Source organism: Diprion similis, chromosome 1, assembly GCF_021155765.1.
Source record: "Diprion similis isolate iyDipSimi1 chromosome 1, iyDipSimi1.1, whole genome shotgun sequence".
NCBI lineage: Eukaryota > Metazoa > Arthropoda > Insecta > Hymenoptera > Diprionidae > Diprion > Diprion similis.
Window position 1 is genome coordinate 3,392,727 of NC_060105.1, and position 12,283 is coordinate 3,405,009.

Below are 12,283 nucleotides of genomic sequence, written 5' to 3' on the forward strand. Positions count from 1 at the left end.
CTTTTCCATCCTGGACGATGTAGTGAGACAAAAATAACTCGACGACGTTCCACACCCACAATGACTTTGCGTTATCGGAACAGCTGACGGTATAAGCAGCGTGTTGATTCAAATACCAGTTCAAGTTCAAGGTCATTATTCATGTAGTTGGAAGTAGGTGATGCACAACTGAATGTACAAGTCAATAAATTTTACGTTCGGCACACGGTCTATACCCCGATAAATTTGCATTCCAGGATAGCTGGTAAAATTTGAATGATTAACGAAGCTGACTTGAAAAAAGTGGGACAATTCCAACAAGACTGAGAAATTTGAATTCGTTTTTTAAGCGCAGAATGGTCTCCGCATTTCTCGTTCGAGAGTCTACCGCCACGAGCGTTGATGATTTCGAAAATTTTAAACCGAGGGTCGTTACCGACGGGCAGCCTTCGCGTCAATTTTGTTCGGATTTTTCGCATCTATTGTGGGGTCCGACGTGGGGCCTCACCGAGTGTTTTACGACCGACCCTAAAAGCGAGGAACCAAACCATGGCTGTATAGTTTCGAGTGTGTTGGCCCGGCGGCTGGGCTACTGTCGCCAATGATAATTTATGGTAATGCCGTTTCATACCGGCGACGTTGGAGCGAGAAGCAAGCGAGGCAGTCGCCTGGAAGACGCCGTGGGAGCTGGTCGGATGCGGCTCAACCAGCAGCCGGTTTTTTGTGGAATTTGGTTATTTCGTGTTCCAATAACGAACTCTGGCCATCCCTCAGCCCGCAGTTCAGAACAATTTGCAATCCCCTCCGCCGCCTCTCGACGCCGGATGCGGTACTTGATCCCGGCGAGGCGATGAGGTGACGCCCAGCGTCGCTCAGCGTCACCCAGCGTCGCCAACACTTATCCGGCACTCCGAAGCCGCCGCGCCGAACTCCAAAAGCGCGCGCGCAGCGCTCTACGACTTCGCTTCCTCCTGGGATTCATGAGTTCGTTTTCGACTACCCGTCACATCGCAGGCGCCGGTTGCTCCGTTTCAACGAATTCTTCTTTGGAGGCTTTTGTTGTATAAATATCACGAGGTTCTTCAATTCAGCGATCGATAGGTGAGTACTTTGCGCTATTTTTAAATTTGATCCATTTTTTTTATATATATATATATATAATCACGTATGTAGTTCGATCCTCCCGTTCTCCCGCCCTGTCCAACCGTATCGTAGGGGATGATTTCGATGCAAACATTCTGAGAACGAAAGCTGGATAATGAGTTTCGTATCGACCCAGTAAAGTTCGGAAAAATTGTTGACGTAAGGATAAACAAAGCAATCGAGATAGCGAGACAGTGGCATTTTGTTTACATCGATATTTTATAGGTTGATGTTGAGATTCAGCTGTTTCTTCATTTGCAATCTAGATATGAATCGATTTCAGTAGTTATTGGGAGCTTTGGTTGTACCTAATCAATGCTGTTGCTACTGCTGCACTCGTAATTTTTTTGCATTCTCTTTCATGGCGGAGCGAAACAACGCAATGGCGGGTAAATCGGTGCGCGACGAGGGGTGGCTTTCACCCCCGAAAAATCATGGGTCTCTGGGGTTCCTCCGGTAGATACTCGTCGCGGGCATGCGTATGGAATTTGCGCGCGCATGTAGGCACGCATGATGGCCGTCGTCTCTCTCAAAATATTTCCAAACGGTTTTCAAAATTTTCTAAGAACGATTTCAACGAATTATCATTATTTTCTCTGAATAATAAATCACTTTCACCGAGTGTTGTGAACTTCTGGATTAACAAATAACTCTTTGGGAAGGTTTCTCTTTAAGCGTGAAATTTCTTGTTGTGAGGAAAGATATTTAGGCATTAAATTAATAAACAATTTTCGAGAAATAGAATAAAACCAGAGGAATAAATGTCATCGTCGATTAGGTGTCATAAGTTTTAAGTACGGCATCGTAAGAAAGTCGTGTGCTTGTATAAATGCGTTACAATGCATAGCTGTATACAGTTCGAGTAGAAACATCTGCTGCAGGAAATCAGATCAACCGTTATTTCGATTCGAAATTTTCAACTACAATCATACGGAGATGACTCCTCTATCAGTTGATCGCGAAATATTTTAGTGATGCTGATAAAATCATTTCCTTAATCGATTTCTTTGTAGAGATATTTGATATTTGTGACATTTTACCGTTTTCCTTGATATATTTTTTGTTCATCTATTTTTAATTGATGTATTGAAATGTTATTATCTAATAGAATCATCTCAGCTCTACTAAGTAACATGATCTGCACGGAATAAAATTTGAACAGTATTTGATCAGAGATCATACATAAACTGCTTTTGGTTCAACTGTGCAATAAAAATCAAAAAGTAACTTCCTGTATAATCCCGATTTTCAGATGAGTATTATGTCCGAGAATTCCCTCGATAAAAACTCCATTTTTGATAGTACGAATCGATTGGTATTCTATCCGCAAACGTGAAACATTTTGGCGTTCAGCCGAAAAACAGAAAATTTTAGGGCGTTAAAATTTCGAATCTAGAACTTAGATCTCTGTTACTTAAATGTAAACAAGTATGGATGAAAAAAAAGCACGTGGCATTCACGCATGACAAAAGTAAAACTTCTGAAATTTATACAATTGACTTACCGTGACTTAGCTATTCGAAAAAAGGCTCTTTGAATAACTCACATACAAACAATAAGGCTGAGAGAATGAGAAAGAGTGGGATAGAGCGAGACAAAGAAGGATAGAGAGAATTAGCAATTTCCGATATTTACTTGAAATAGTAAATTACTTTTGGTGCCCAAGCACAAGAGGGGGGACACGAAGATGAGGATTGTTTACAATACACTTTATAACATTGCGTTTCACAACACTCTGCGGTTACCCCGGGTAAAGAAGATTAACATAAAAAATGAAGCGTTAGTATTTTGCACACGTGCTGATGTGAGACGGGTAAAAAGAAAGGGAGATAGAAGAGAGAAAGAGAGAAGGTGCAACGACCTCGCGCAATTGAAACACCGAAACGTGTATACTCCTGTATACGTTAAACCTACATGTATAAATACGTGAGTCTAGAGTCGATAAGCTCGCCTCTCTCGAGCCATCTCGCAACGTGATATTGCGACGCGTATATATTTTTTTGCATCAGACATAATTTCGCGTAGCATGGAGATGAGTTCCTGCCCAGTGTTTACGAGGTGCGTATTTTCGCATCTCGGTAAAAGTTGCTGTAACAGCCACTATCATACTGCATCGAGGCATGAGAGACTTGAACTTACATCGAGGCCCAATCAAGGACGAACCGGCCTGACTGCAGCGTCGGCTGCATTCCACGAGCACCTCCTACCTTCGAACCCTTGAATCATGGGCCAGTTCGATGACGCCCACCGTTTTTATAAATCGGAGCTCCGATGCTGCGACTGCATCGGCGCATTGTTGCACTATCCCACGCTTCGAAGACTGCAACGATCGTTTGAGCCAAAAGTCGAGCGCTTCTGCGCCTTCTTGCAGATCTTGGAACCGACGCAAACTCGGCGAGTGCATGCATACTCCTGCACTTTGCATCTTCGACGATTATTTTTACTCCTTAGATATATTCGCGTCTTATTCCGCTCGATAAAATCCCGAGAAACTATTCCCGCAATCGTTGATTCATCTCTCGCTTTATCTGCAGGCACTTGGCGATTGCATTCAGAATGCAGCTGCGGTGCTGCACGTATTCACGTGTAGAATTATTCGCTTACTGGACATACGTGCGTGTCTTATACTCCAGGAACGTCTTTCTACGCTCACGAAGTCTATCACCTTGCGATACTTTTTTTATTTCTACTTACCTGCAAACGCTATTTGATTTAATCGATTCGGAGGCAAAGGGTCGTCCAACTTACGGCCGAAGACCGGATGAAGATTTTTGAAGGATTATTAGTTAAGGCATATTGACAGCAGCCGTGAGCGGACATCTAAATAAACAAGAAGGCAGAGCGTCATGTAGGATGACGCGACAAATACGCGAATGATCGATGTGTCGAGCCTCGAGACGCCGGCGCTGATCCTTCTGGTGTGTATATCAGCCGCGAGCATCGGGACGAGGCCTCGTAGGCTTCAATGTCATACTTGTTTCTCATACACTCTCATTGCTAGATCTCTGGTAGTTATAAACGAATAGCAAAGCCACCCTCTCGCACTCGTCCACGTGTCTGCCACGCGACCTTTCTTTCTTCTCCACGTGTGGTCGACCCGTTATCTTATAATATGACTGCTGGAAGGATGGAAGTCGGAAAACAGTGACATTTTTTGTTTCCATTTTCAGCCGGTGAAAGCTTCGACATTGATCCGGACACTGTATTATACCCAAGGGACGAAAAGGACGTCCGTCGATAATTTTCTGCGCGTTTTCGACCTGGCACGTTTGATGCGGTAATAAAAATGACCGTTTCTACCAGCTGTCCGACAGCTCAACGTTCGAGGATAATTTTGTGGCTCATCAAATTAGTTCGCAAACCGAGGAACTTGATACCGTGGCTGTATTACACCGACGCCATATAAATTAACGCGTTTCCGTGCCGAATTACGTCATCCGTCTACGTTTGTTTACGAGCTACGAAACGAGGGCTCATTAGATCCGCGGTACTCCGTCGTCACATGGCCGAATTAGATTCCCACAGATGAAGTCAACGTTTTGATCAGAGAAATAACGCGTAAATGGAAATTCAATTGGCGAAATTTTACTCAGTTGTGATTTTAATATTTCAATGATAAAATCAATCGCCGATCTTTGACAGTGTGAATCGCACTTTTCTACGGTTCAAAATTTCTTCATATCCATTAACGGCTACGCCACTGTAACTTCTGCGCTGGATATTCTTGGGATCCCATGGGCAGGTAGACGTGCTATTGAAACAGAAACCCCACTGACTTTACGATGGCGACTGTTTAGCCTTGAGACCGCCCAACCCTACGCCGAGCGAACAGCGTATTTCCAAAGCACGAGGAGCTGCAGTTGCACCCAGGATTTCCCAAACGGTCTGTGTTATTGCGGGCATAAATTTCGAAGGATTTTTTAAAGGTACTAGAAAAAAACCCAAAAGTTCTCCCTTACCCCTTACCATTGCCCAAATTTTATTCCACTCAGTTCCCGAAGGGTAGATCCTGCAGCCAGGTATAAGGAAAACGACACCACGGTATAAAAGGAGTTGCGAAAGTTTGAGTCAAAGTTTTATGATCGTAGTTGGGGTTGGGGATCAATTGGGGAGACAGGGTGCCTGGAGCTGGAGTTTGTATCGCGCGTCTATAGGGTCGAGAGCATCAAGAAGCGAGAGCGATCGATTGAGCGAGGACGCGGAGGAACCGAGTAAAGGTTTGCTGTTTGGCAAGCTCTGCCAATGCCGTATATCCTCGGCTTCCAACTGTAGTGATCGGATCCTTTTTTTATTCCTCCGCCATTTTCCCCTTCCAAGTCAGTGAGCCAATATTGGAAGATGTTTTATCCGCACCTCGAATCACTTCTTCATCCAATTTTCCTTAAGTCAGGTTTAATTTCCTGCAATTACAGTGAAGCCATAGTCTTGAGTGGAGACACCTGGTTCTTGAAGTCGTTCTTCCTCGGATATTCCTCCTTTCGATTTCAAAATAAGACCATGTAATATGCTACGCGGTGGATCGATCCGGTTGATGGTAATTAGCGTCTAGACTCTGGCGTGTGGCTGAACAAAACGACGATGAGAGAAGAAAGTTTCCAGCTTTATTGGAATAGCGAGCTTTTATTTAGTGTCTAGAAGTCGCGAAGTGCATGCAACTTCGATGATCGCGACTACAATATATTCCCTTTGGTTGATTTTCTCCTTTCAGAGAATGGCCGGAACGGGTTTATTACGCAGCCGCCCGATTGGGTATTCCGGTGCCCACCGTTTCGTGAATTTCATTCCTGACTCCGTCGAGGAACAAAGTGAAAAGGGAAGAATATGGGATGCCGGCTGGCGGGCAGATGGTTGCCCTGCTTATTGGTTTATTCGCCCGGTACCCTCGCCCTCGTCTCGATCCTGGCCTGTCGCCTGTCCTCCCTCCATCCGAGAGGCCGGAGGCCTTGTTTGAGGGGAAAGCACGTATGCTGTTCACTTCCTGTTTCAACTGTGACAATCATCGACAGAGGTAGGTGTGTGCATACGTGTTTCTACCTACAGATGAAATGGAAATCGGCAAAGGATCGTGATTTCGAGATCTGAATGTAACTATCAAAGAACATCACCTAAATTCACGGCTTCGACATATCTATTAATTTTTATTCCAGCTTCGTCGTTCTACGGATTTGATTTTTGAATCCCCGACTGAATGAGGATAAAAAAAAAATCAGGTTAGATAATTTGAATATTCTACATTTCTCGACGGATCAACAAAGCCAAGATGTGAGAGATAGAGAGCTTAAAACGAAATGAAATGAAATGAAAAAAAAAAAAACAAACAAATGAGAAGAAAATGAAAAGGAAAAAACCCTCCGCGGAGTAATACACACAATATTTCATTCGTAGCTCATTTATATTCCGCATACCCCTAGGGATAGAGTGTAGAAATTCCGTTACCGTATCCTGCAAACTCGCGGAGTGCATGGAGGGGGGGGGGGGGGAGGATGGAGTATCTAGGCGATAAAATCACGTACCGTAAAATGGTAAAAATTTACACAAGAATTGGGCAGAGAATCTAGCTGGATGGGTGGCTGCAGGCGCGACTCAAGCAACAGTTACAATGCATAAAATTATTCTTCATCCACAGAGAGAAGGGTGGCGGGGAGCCTGGCGGTATTATGGCGTCGTCGCTGGGCGGTCGGCGTCGGGTCGATAGGACGATGGAGGCGCACCGAAGGCCTGGCGAAACTGCGTTCCTGGCCAACCCCCCGTCGTCTGCACCCTCGAAGTCCTCTCCTTTGAGCCGAGCTCATCCCAGGGGATGAAATTATTCGCTCCGAAAATGTAAGCGTGGGCGAGCCTCGGGGTGGGGGACGAGACTCGTCGGAGTGAGGGTCAGGGAACCAGTTAAACCCGAGACTCGGTTCTAATTCCCTTCGTGACGTGACATGTTTTGACGTCTCGTCGAGAGTTGCAAAATCCTCAACCTTCTTCTTCTTCTTCTTTTTCTTGTTTGTGTCCAGTATTTAGCTTGGCACCCGAAGCAGCTAACCTCTAGGGGTGTGTTGCTCGAAGAGATTAGGATCACTTGGAGATAATTTATCCAATCCGTTGAACACAGAACTTAATCTCTCCAACCCAACACCGCTAATCTTAAACGTTTGACAAATAAGGGTGACCGTTTAGCCTCGGTGTCAAGTAGTCACTGATTATTCAAAATACGAATTTGTTTCGAGGCTTGTAACTACTGGTGCAATTTTTTCCCAAAGGTCCTGGAAGCGCTGACGAGAACTGACGACTCGGTCCACTTAACGAGTCCAAACCAAACACCGTCGGTCAATCCTTTACGGCACGTCGCCAGCTGTCAACTCGATAATTGCTTACAAAGGGGATCGAGGTTTTTTCTACGGAAAAACCGATTTCTCGGGTCAACCGGTGAATGAAGACATATTGTGTATAGGTATGTATATATTCCACGACCCGTTTATGTATGTACTCCCAGAAGAGCAGTTGATAGACGTGTCCATTCTGGGGAGGACAAACAAACCTCCTCTTTTTATTTCGTCTCTTCTTTTCTCGTTAAAAGTGCCCCGTGCAGCCGCATTTCACACACATACACAGCAATACTCAGCGGTCGACTTTAGACGGAGGAACACTTGAATGTATCCATTCATTTGATACTCAATGCATTAATCGCTTTTATCACATCATTTTTTCGAAATATATCAAAGAACGATCTACTTCGTTCTAGTCACGTAAAAATTGTTGCATCGATTGGTTATAAACTATTGGAACTCAGGTGTAATTAGTCGTCAGATGGAATTGAAATCGAATGTATAAGAGTTTATTCACCAGGTGTATCAAATTACCAATCAATCAATTATCTCATTGCAGGAAACTTCGACCGAGATGAAATTGACTGAGTGACCGAGTAACCTTTCGGCTCGGAAATATTGTGGAGGCACATATCGATGCACTGCAGGAATCCGATGCACCTCAGGACATCGAGATTGCATTTACCGCTACCCGAAGCCGGCCTTGTGCAAACCGCTGTATCATCTTCACCTCGCTCATCCGCAGTCGACTTGCTTATACAGTGCCCTGAAGAGCCGAGAAATATGTTGTCTATAGATATTTTTCATTGAACTTGACCCCGTATTTGATCTTGGAACAGGTACGAACGCTGTTATGATTATGTGGTCCTTCACTGCTACCAAGATGAGGAGAGAAATACTTGACTATATTTTGTTTGCAGTAAAATAACGAAGAGATCAATTTATATGCGCTTGATCATTTGCGTTTATGGTCAGAGAATAGTTGAGATACTATCATTTAGAAATAAAAATACTCAGTGATAGTATTAGTATTCATTAGCTTTTAAATAGAGAATAAAAGAAGTTGCTGCGAAGTTGAAGTCTAAATTAGATCTCTTGACCGTTTATTTTAGATTTCAACGACAACAGAACGTCATAATACCGAATTTTAGAGATGAAAAAAGCCAGGATTGATCAGGAATGCTTATCTGCGAATTCGATCCGAATAAAAATTCTGAAAACTGAAATTTCGTATGGTGAACGATATTCTTTGTTATTCAAAACGCGTTCGATTAACGTCGTCGTGACTATCGCGACTGTTATCTAGAATTCACAGATTTTTTTAACACCTTGAAAAATATGTCCACACACTGGATTATCGACTTGCATAAAATCTTAGTGATCCGTCATTAAAAAAAAGCATTGATTGTAGTACAAGACACAATTTAGCCAACTTTATTTCCTGATCAATAAATTTGTAACAAAATTCTATCTGACGAACTCGTGAATGCCAAAAAGAATAATTACAAAAAAATGATGACCCTGTTTCTATGAAAGTGATATTTCATTTCGTTACTTGAAAATTAGTATCAAACTCAAAAACCAAACAACTTCGATGCATCGTAAATTACATATTTTTTTCCCGCAAAATGATATTGTAGGTTTGTAATTTTTTCGTACTTAAGTAGGCAGCTTTGTTAGTTTAATGTGTTGCTACATTGATACACGAAATATTTCGACGGAATAAAAAAAAAAAAAGGTGCAGGAATAAAGGGGGGCAAAAGAATGTTTACCGTCGACGAACATGTCAGATAACGAATTAGCAATGACTTTCGTGTTTGCAAATATGAGAAAGTGATTCGAAAAGTTATGCTAGCCTCATCGTTCGTGCTTATTAGACGTGGACGGATCCTTCTCTGAAAAATGACTAAACGAAAAGAACCAATTTCCGAATGACTCTGCAAACTTGAAAATCAGACTCTGGTCTAGACTGCAGAAGAACTCGACTATTTTCATTTACCGCTGTACAGATAGTCCAGAAACGAATCCGTCTCCCTGATAAATAATTCACCATTTCTTTCCAGTACACACATTCTTCAATCCGTTCCCATGATTAAATAAATTTTCGTTTCAGATTATGCGGATGGATAGTTTCATGGACGTTCAGCGATTCGTCATACTGGGCAAACCGAGAACCATATTACCATTGAAATGTACGATGTTCGGTTGCATAGAAGATGGCGAACCCATTGCAGCGAGCAATGTTGTAATTTAGAAGGCCCAGTTAATGCTCTACATCTACCCTGTAGATCCGAATTTGTTTGATAACAGGCGACAAATTCGGTTCTAGAGAGGTTTGTGTGGTGCATACAATGCTACAGTGGTCTGGATCGAGTTTTCTTTGCACAACTATACGCGATTTATTATCTTACTGCATGACTGCGATACACTGTAAATCAAACTATATAAGTCAATTGGCAATGTGCATTAATTTTAAAAATTTTACAACCAATTAATTTTATCAGATTTTGCAAATGAGAAGATGCAGCCAACGGTAGATGCAAAATAACTGCACGTCAGAATATTATACTGATGGTGTTGCTTTATTTTGTCGATACTCTGTACGTGTTTCCTTTTCGTGAGTTGAGAATTTAATGATTTATTCTTCACTTCTTGATTTTTCATAAAAATGGCAGAAATCTCCATATAAAGTAGTCCGAAAAAGTGTTGTTCACTCTAATTTGAGCAGCACCTAAAAAATGAACACGATTAGTTAACACGGCGTTGAATGTATAATTTATAAATCATATGCAAGCTTTTCGTCTAATTTATTAACACTCTCCACCCTGAAAACATCTACGAATTCATCTTTTTATCCGCGATTCACTAAACGAACCGAAACGATCCCTCGTTCAAAATTTCAAATGCGGTCTGCACGGATCAGCGGGAGCACGAGGGCTAACTCTTTTTCACTTAACGGCCTTAGTGTGCGTGGGAACGTTTTTCCTGGATCACATCGATCAGATACAGATCATCGATAAAAAACTGCGTCCGTTAAACCCGGCGTCGAATAGCTTGTATTATACTTTCGAAGCTGCAGCTTATACCTCTCTCAACGATATAAACTTACTCTAAAGATCAGAAGGATTTTACCTTTTAACTTTGTGAAAAAAAGAAAAAAACTAAATAATTTGTTACCATCGCGTACTGATCTTGAATGTATTTTTCTCAGATATCGAAATTGAAAAATGCGTTGCTGAATAATCATTGTCGGTAAAAAAGAATCCTGTTTTGTGTGATCGTAATACGTAATAATCTAATCTAACAACGATCTCATCGTAATCAGCAGAATAAGTACGCAGTTTTAATTTAACGAACATAAATTATGTTAGAAAATAATCGTCCTGCTCGATCTTACGTGAACTTTGATCATGCGTGACTATGAAATTACCTAACTTTCGCATATACCTATGCACCAGTCGCTGAGAGGTTGCGGACATCATTAGCCATTGAACACTATAACAGATGTGCATACATACCTTGCGCAGTTGAGTGACAGACAAAGTCGCGACCCGTTGCAAATATTCCCATGAAGCATAACCTGCGGTGCATGTCAATTGCAACATTGCTTCTCATACAGGCTTAGTCACACGTGGGTTAGAGAAGTGGAAAAATTTCAGTGAACCGCAACGAGTTTTATAATACCGCTGAAGATTATAATACGAAACAGGAAGATGAAATTCTGTAATCTTTATATACTCGACGTAAAATGAAACTGTAGTCTTTGTTCGGTAACATTTAATTTTGTACTGATAGAATTTTTTTGCTGGTGTAATTTTTTTCGTTGATAATTTACAATTAGAAAGATTCGTTTATGAATTAAAAACGTATCGACGGTCTGTGCAAATTTGAAGAGTTCTGTATCCAACGTCATCCTGCAAGTGGTAATTATTGGACAGGCTGATTAGACGCACGCCATGAAATGACTCGCGGAAAATCTTGCGTAATACTAGCAAGTACCGACAAAGTGCCAAGTAATCATAGTACAATCTTACAGAGATCGCTTCTGCAGTAGATGGAAGTGCGAGGGAATTTTTTAGCGGGTAAAAAGCAAGGAGAAAAAGACCATATACCCAACCAAGATCGCAAAGAGAAGTCAAGGTAATCTAGTAGGATTTTCAAAAGAATCCTAGAATGAGTTAGTATCATTTCATAAACAATAGTTATATGTTCCTCTGGAAAGTAAAAGACGTTCTGAACTGAAATTTCTTCTCAATCGTAAGAGCAGCTGTTCAATCTAACTACAGGATGCATTGATGCAGAAATTTCAGGCTTGTAAGTTAGATGAACAGAGTTTATTACGAAATGGCAGTAGAAAAACGTATAATGTAAAAATAAAAGCCAACTTGAGATTGCAGAGCAGAGAGAGTGTTGCAGCATCTGCAATCAACTAACGTCAAGACTTTATTTTAGAAATTCAAAAAGCACACGAAATATGTCTGCATATTGACAGCTCTGGCATGTACCAACGCTGCAGGAGGTTTCGTACAAGATTGTATTTCATTTGTTGGCAATGTGCCAATTACCGAATAACCCATCAAACATAAGCGTGTAGGCATTTCTTTTGCCAGTAGATCAGGGGCACCGAAACATACGGTCAAGTATTACTTACAAATTACCATAGTAATAATCCGTTGGGTAATTGATTCACGCGAGTCTTAGTGATTGGAATACTAGCTGCCATTAGTTTCTTGGATCTTTTGAGGCCAGGCCAGCTGCCGCAGCTCAAGACCGTGTAAACCAAGTCCGCTGAAAATCAATCTCAATTTCTGATATTTATTTTTGACTCTTAACGTGAGTCTTAGTGA

General features: G+C 41.8%; 1 long non-coding RNA gene across 2 annotated transcripts; it reads left to right on the top strand.

Moving 5' to 3' along the window:
• Positions 1–659: 659 nt before the first annotated feature.
• Positions 660–10,314, top strand: LOC124404856. 2 transcript variants are annotated; one of them, XR_006929034.1, is made up of 6 exons: positions 660–1,080; positions 5,831–6,130; positions 6,749–6,945; positions 7,371–7,561; positions 7,996–8,275; positions 9,550–10,314. It is a non-coding gene; the product is annotated as an uncharacterized LOC124404856 (long non-coding RNA). The 2 variants fall into 2 exon arrangements; XR_006929033.1 differs by lacking the exon at positions 9,550–10,314 and having other exon boundaries at positions 7,996–8,406.
• Positions 10,315–12,283: the final 1,969 nt, after the last annotated feature.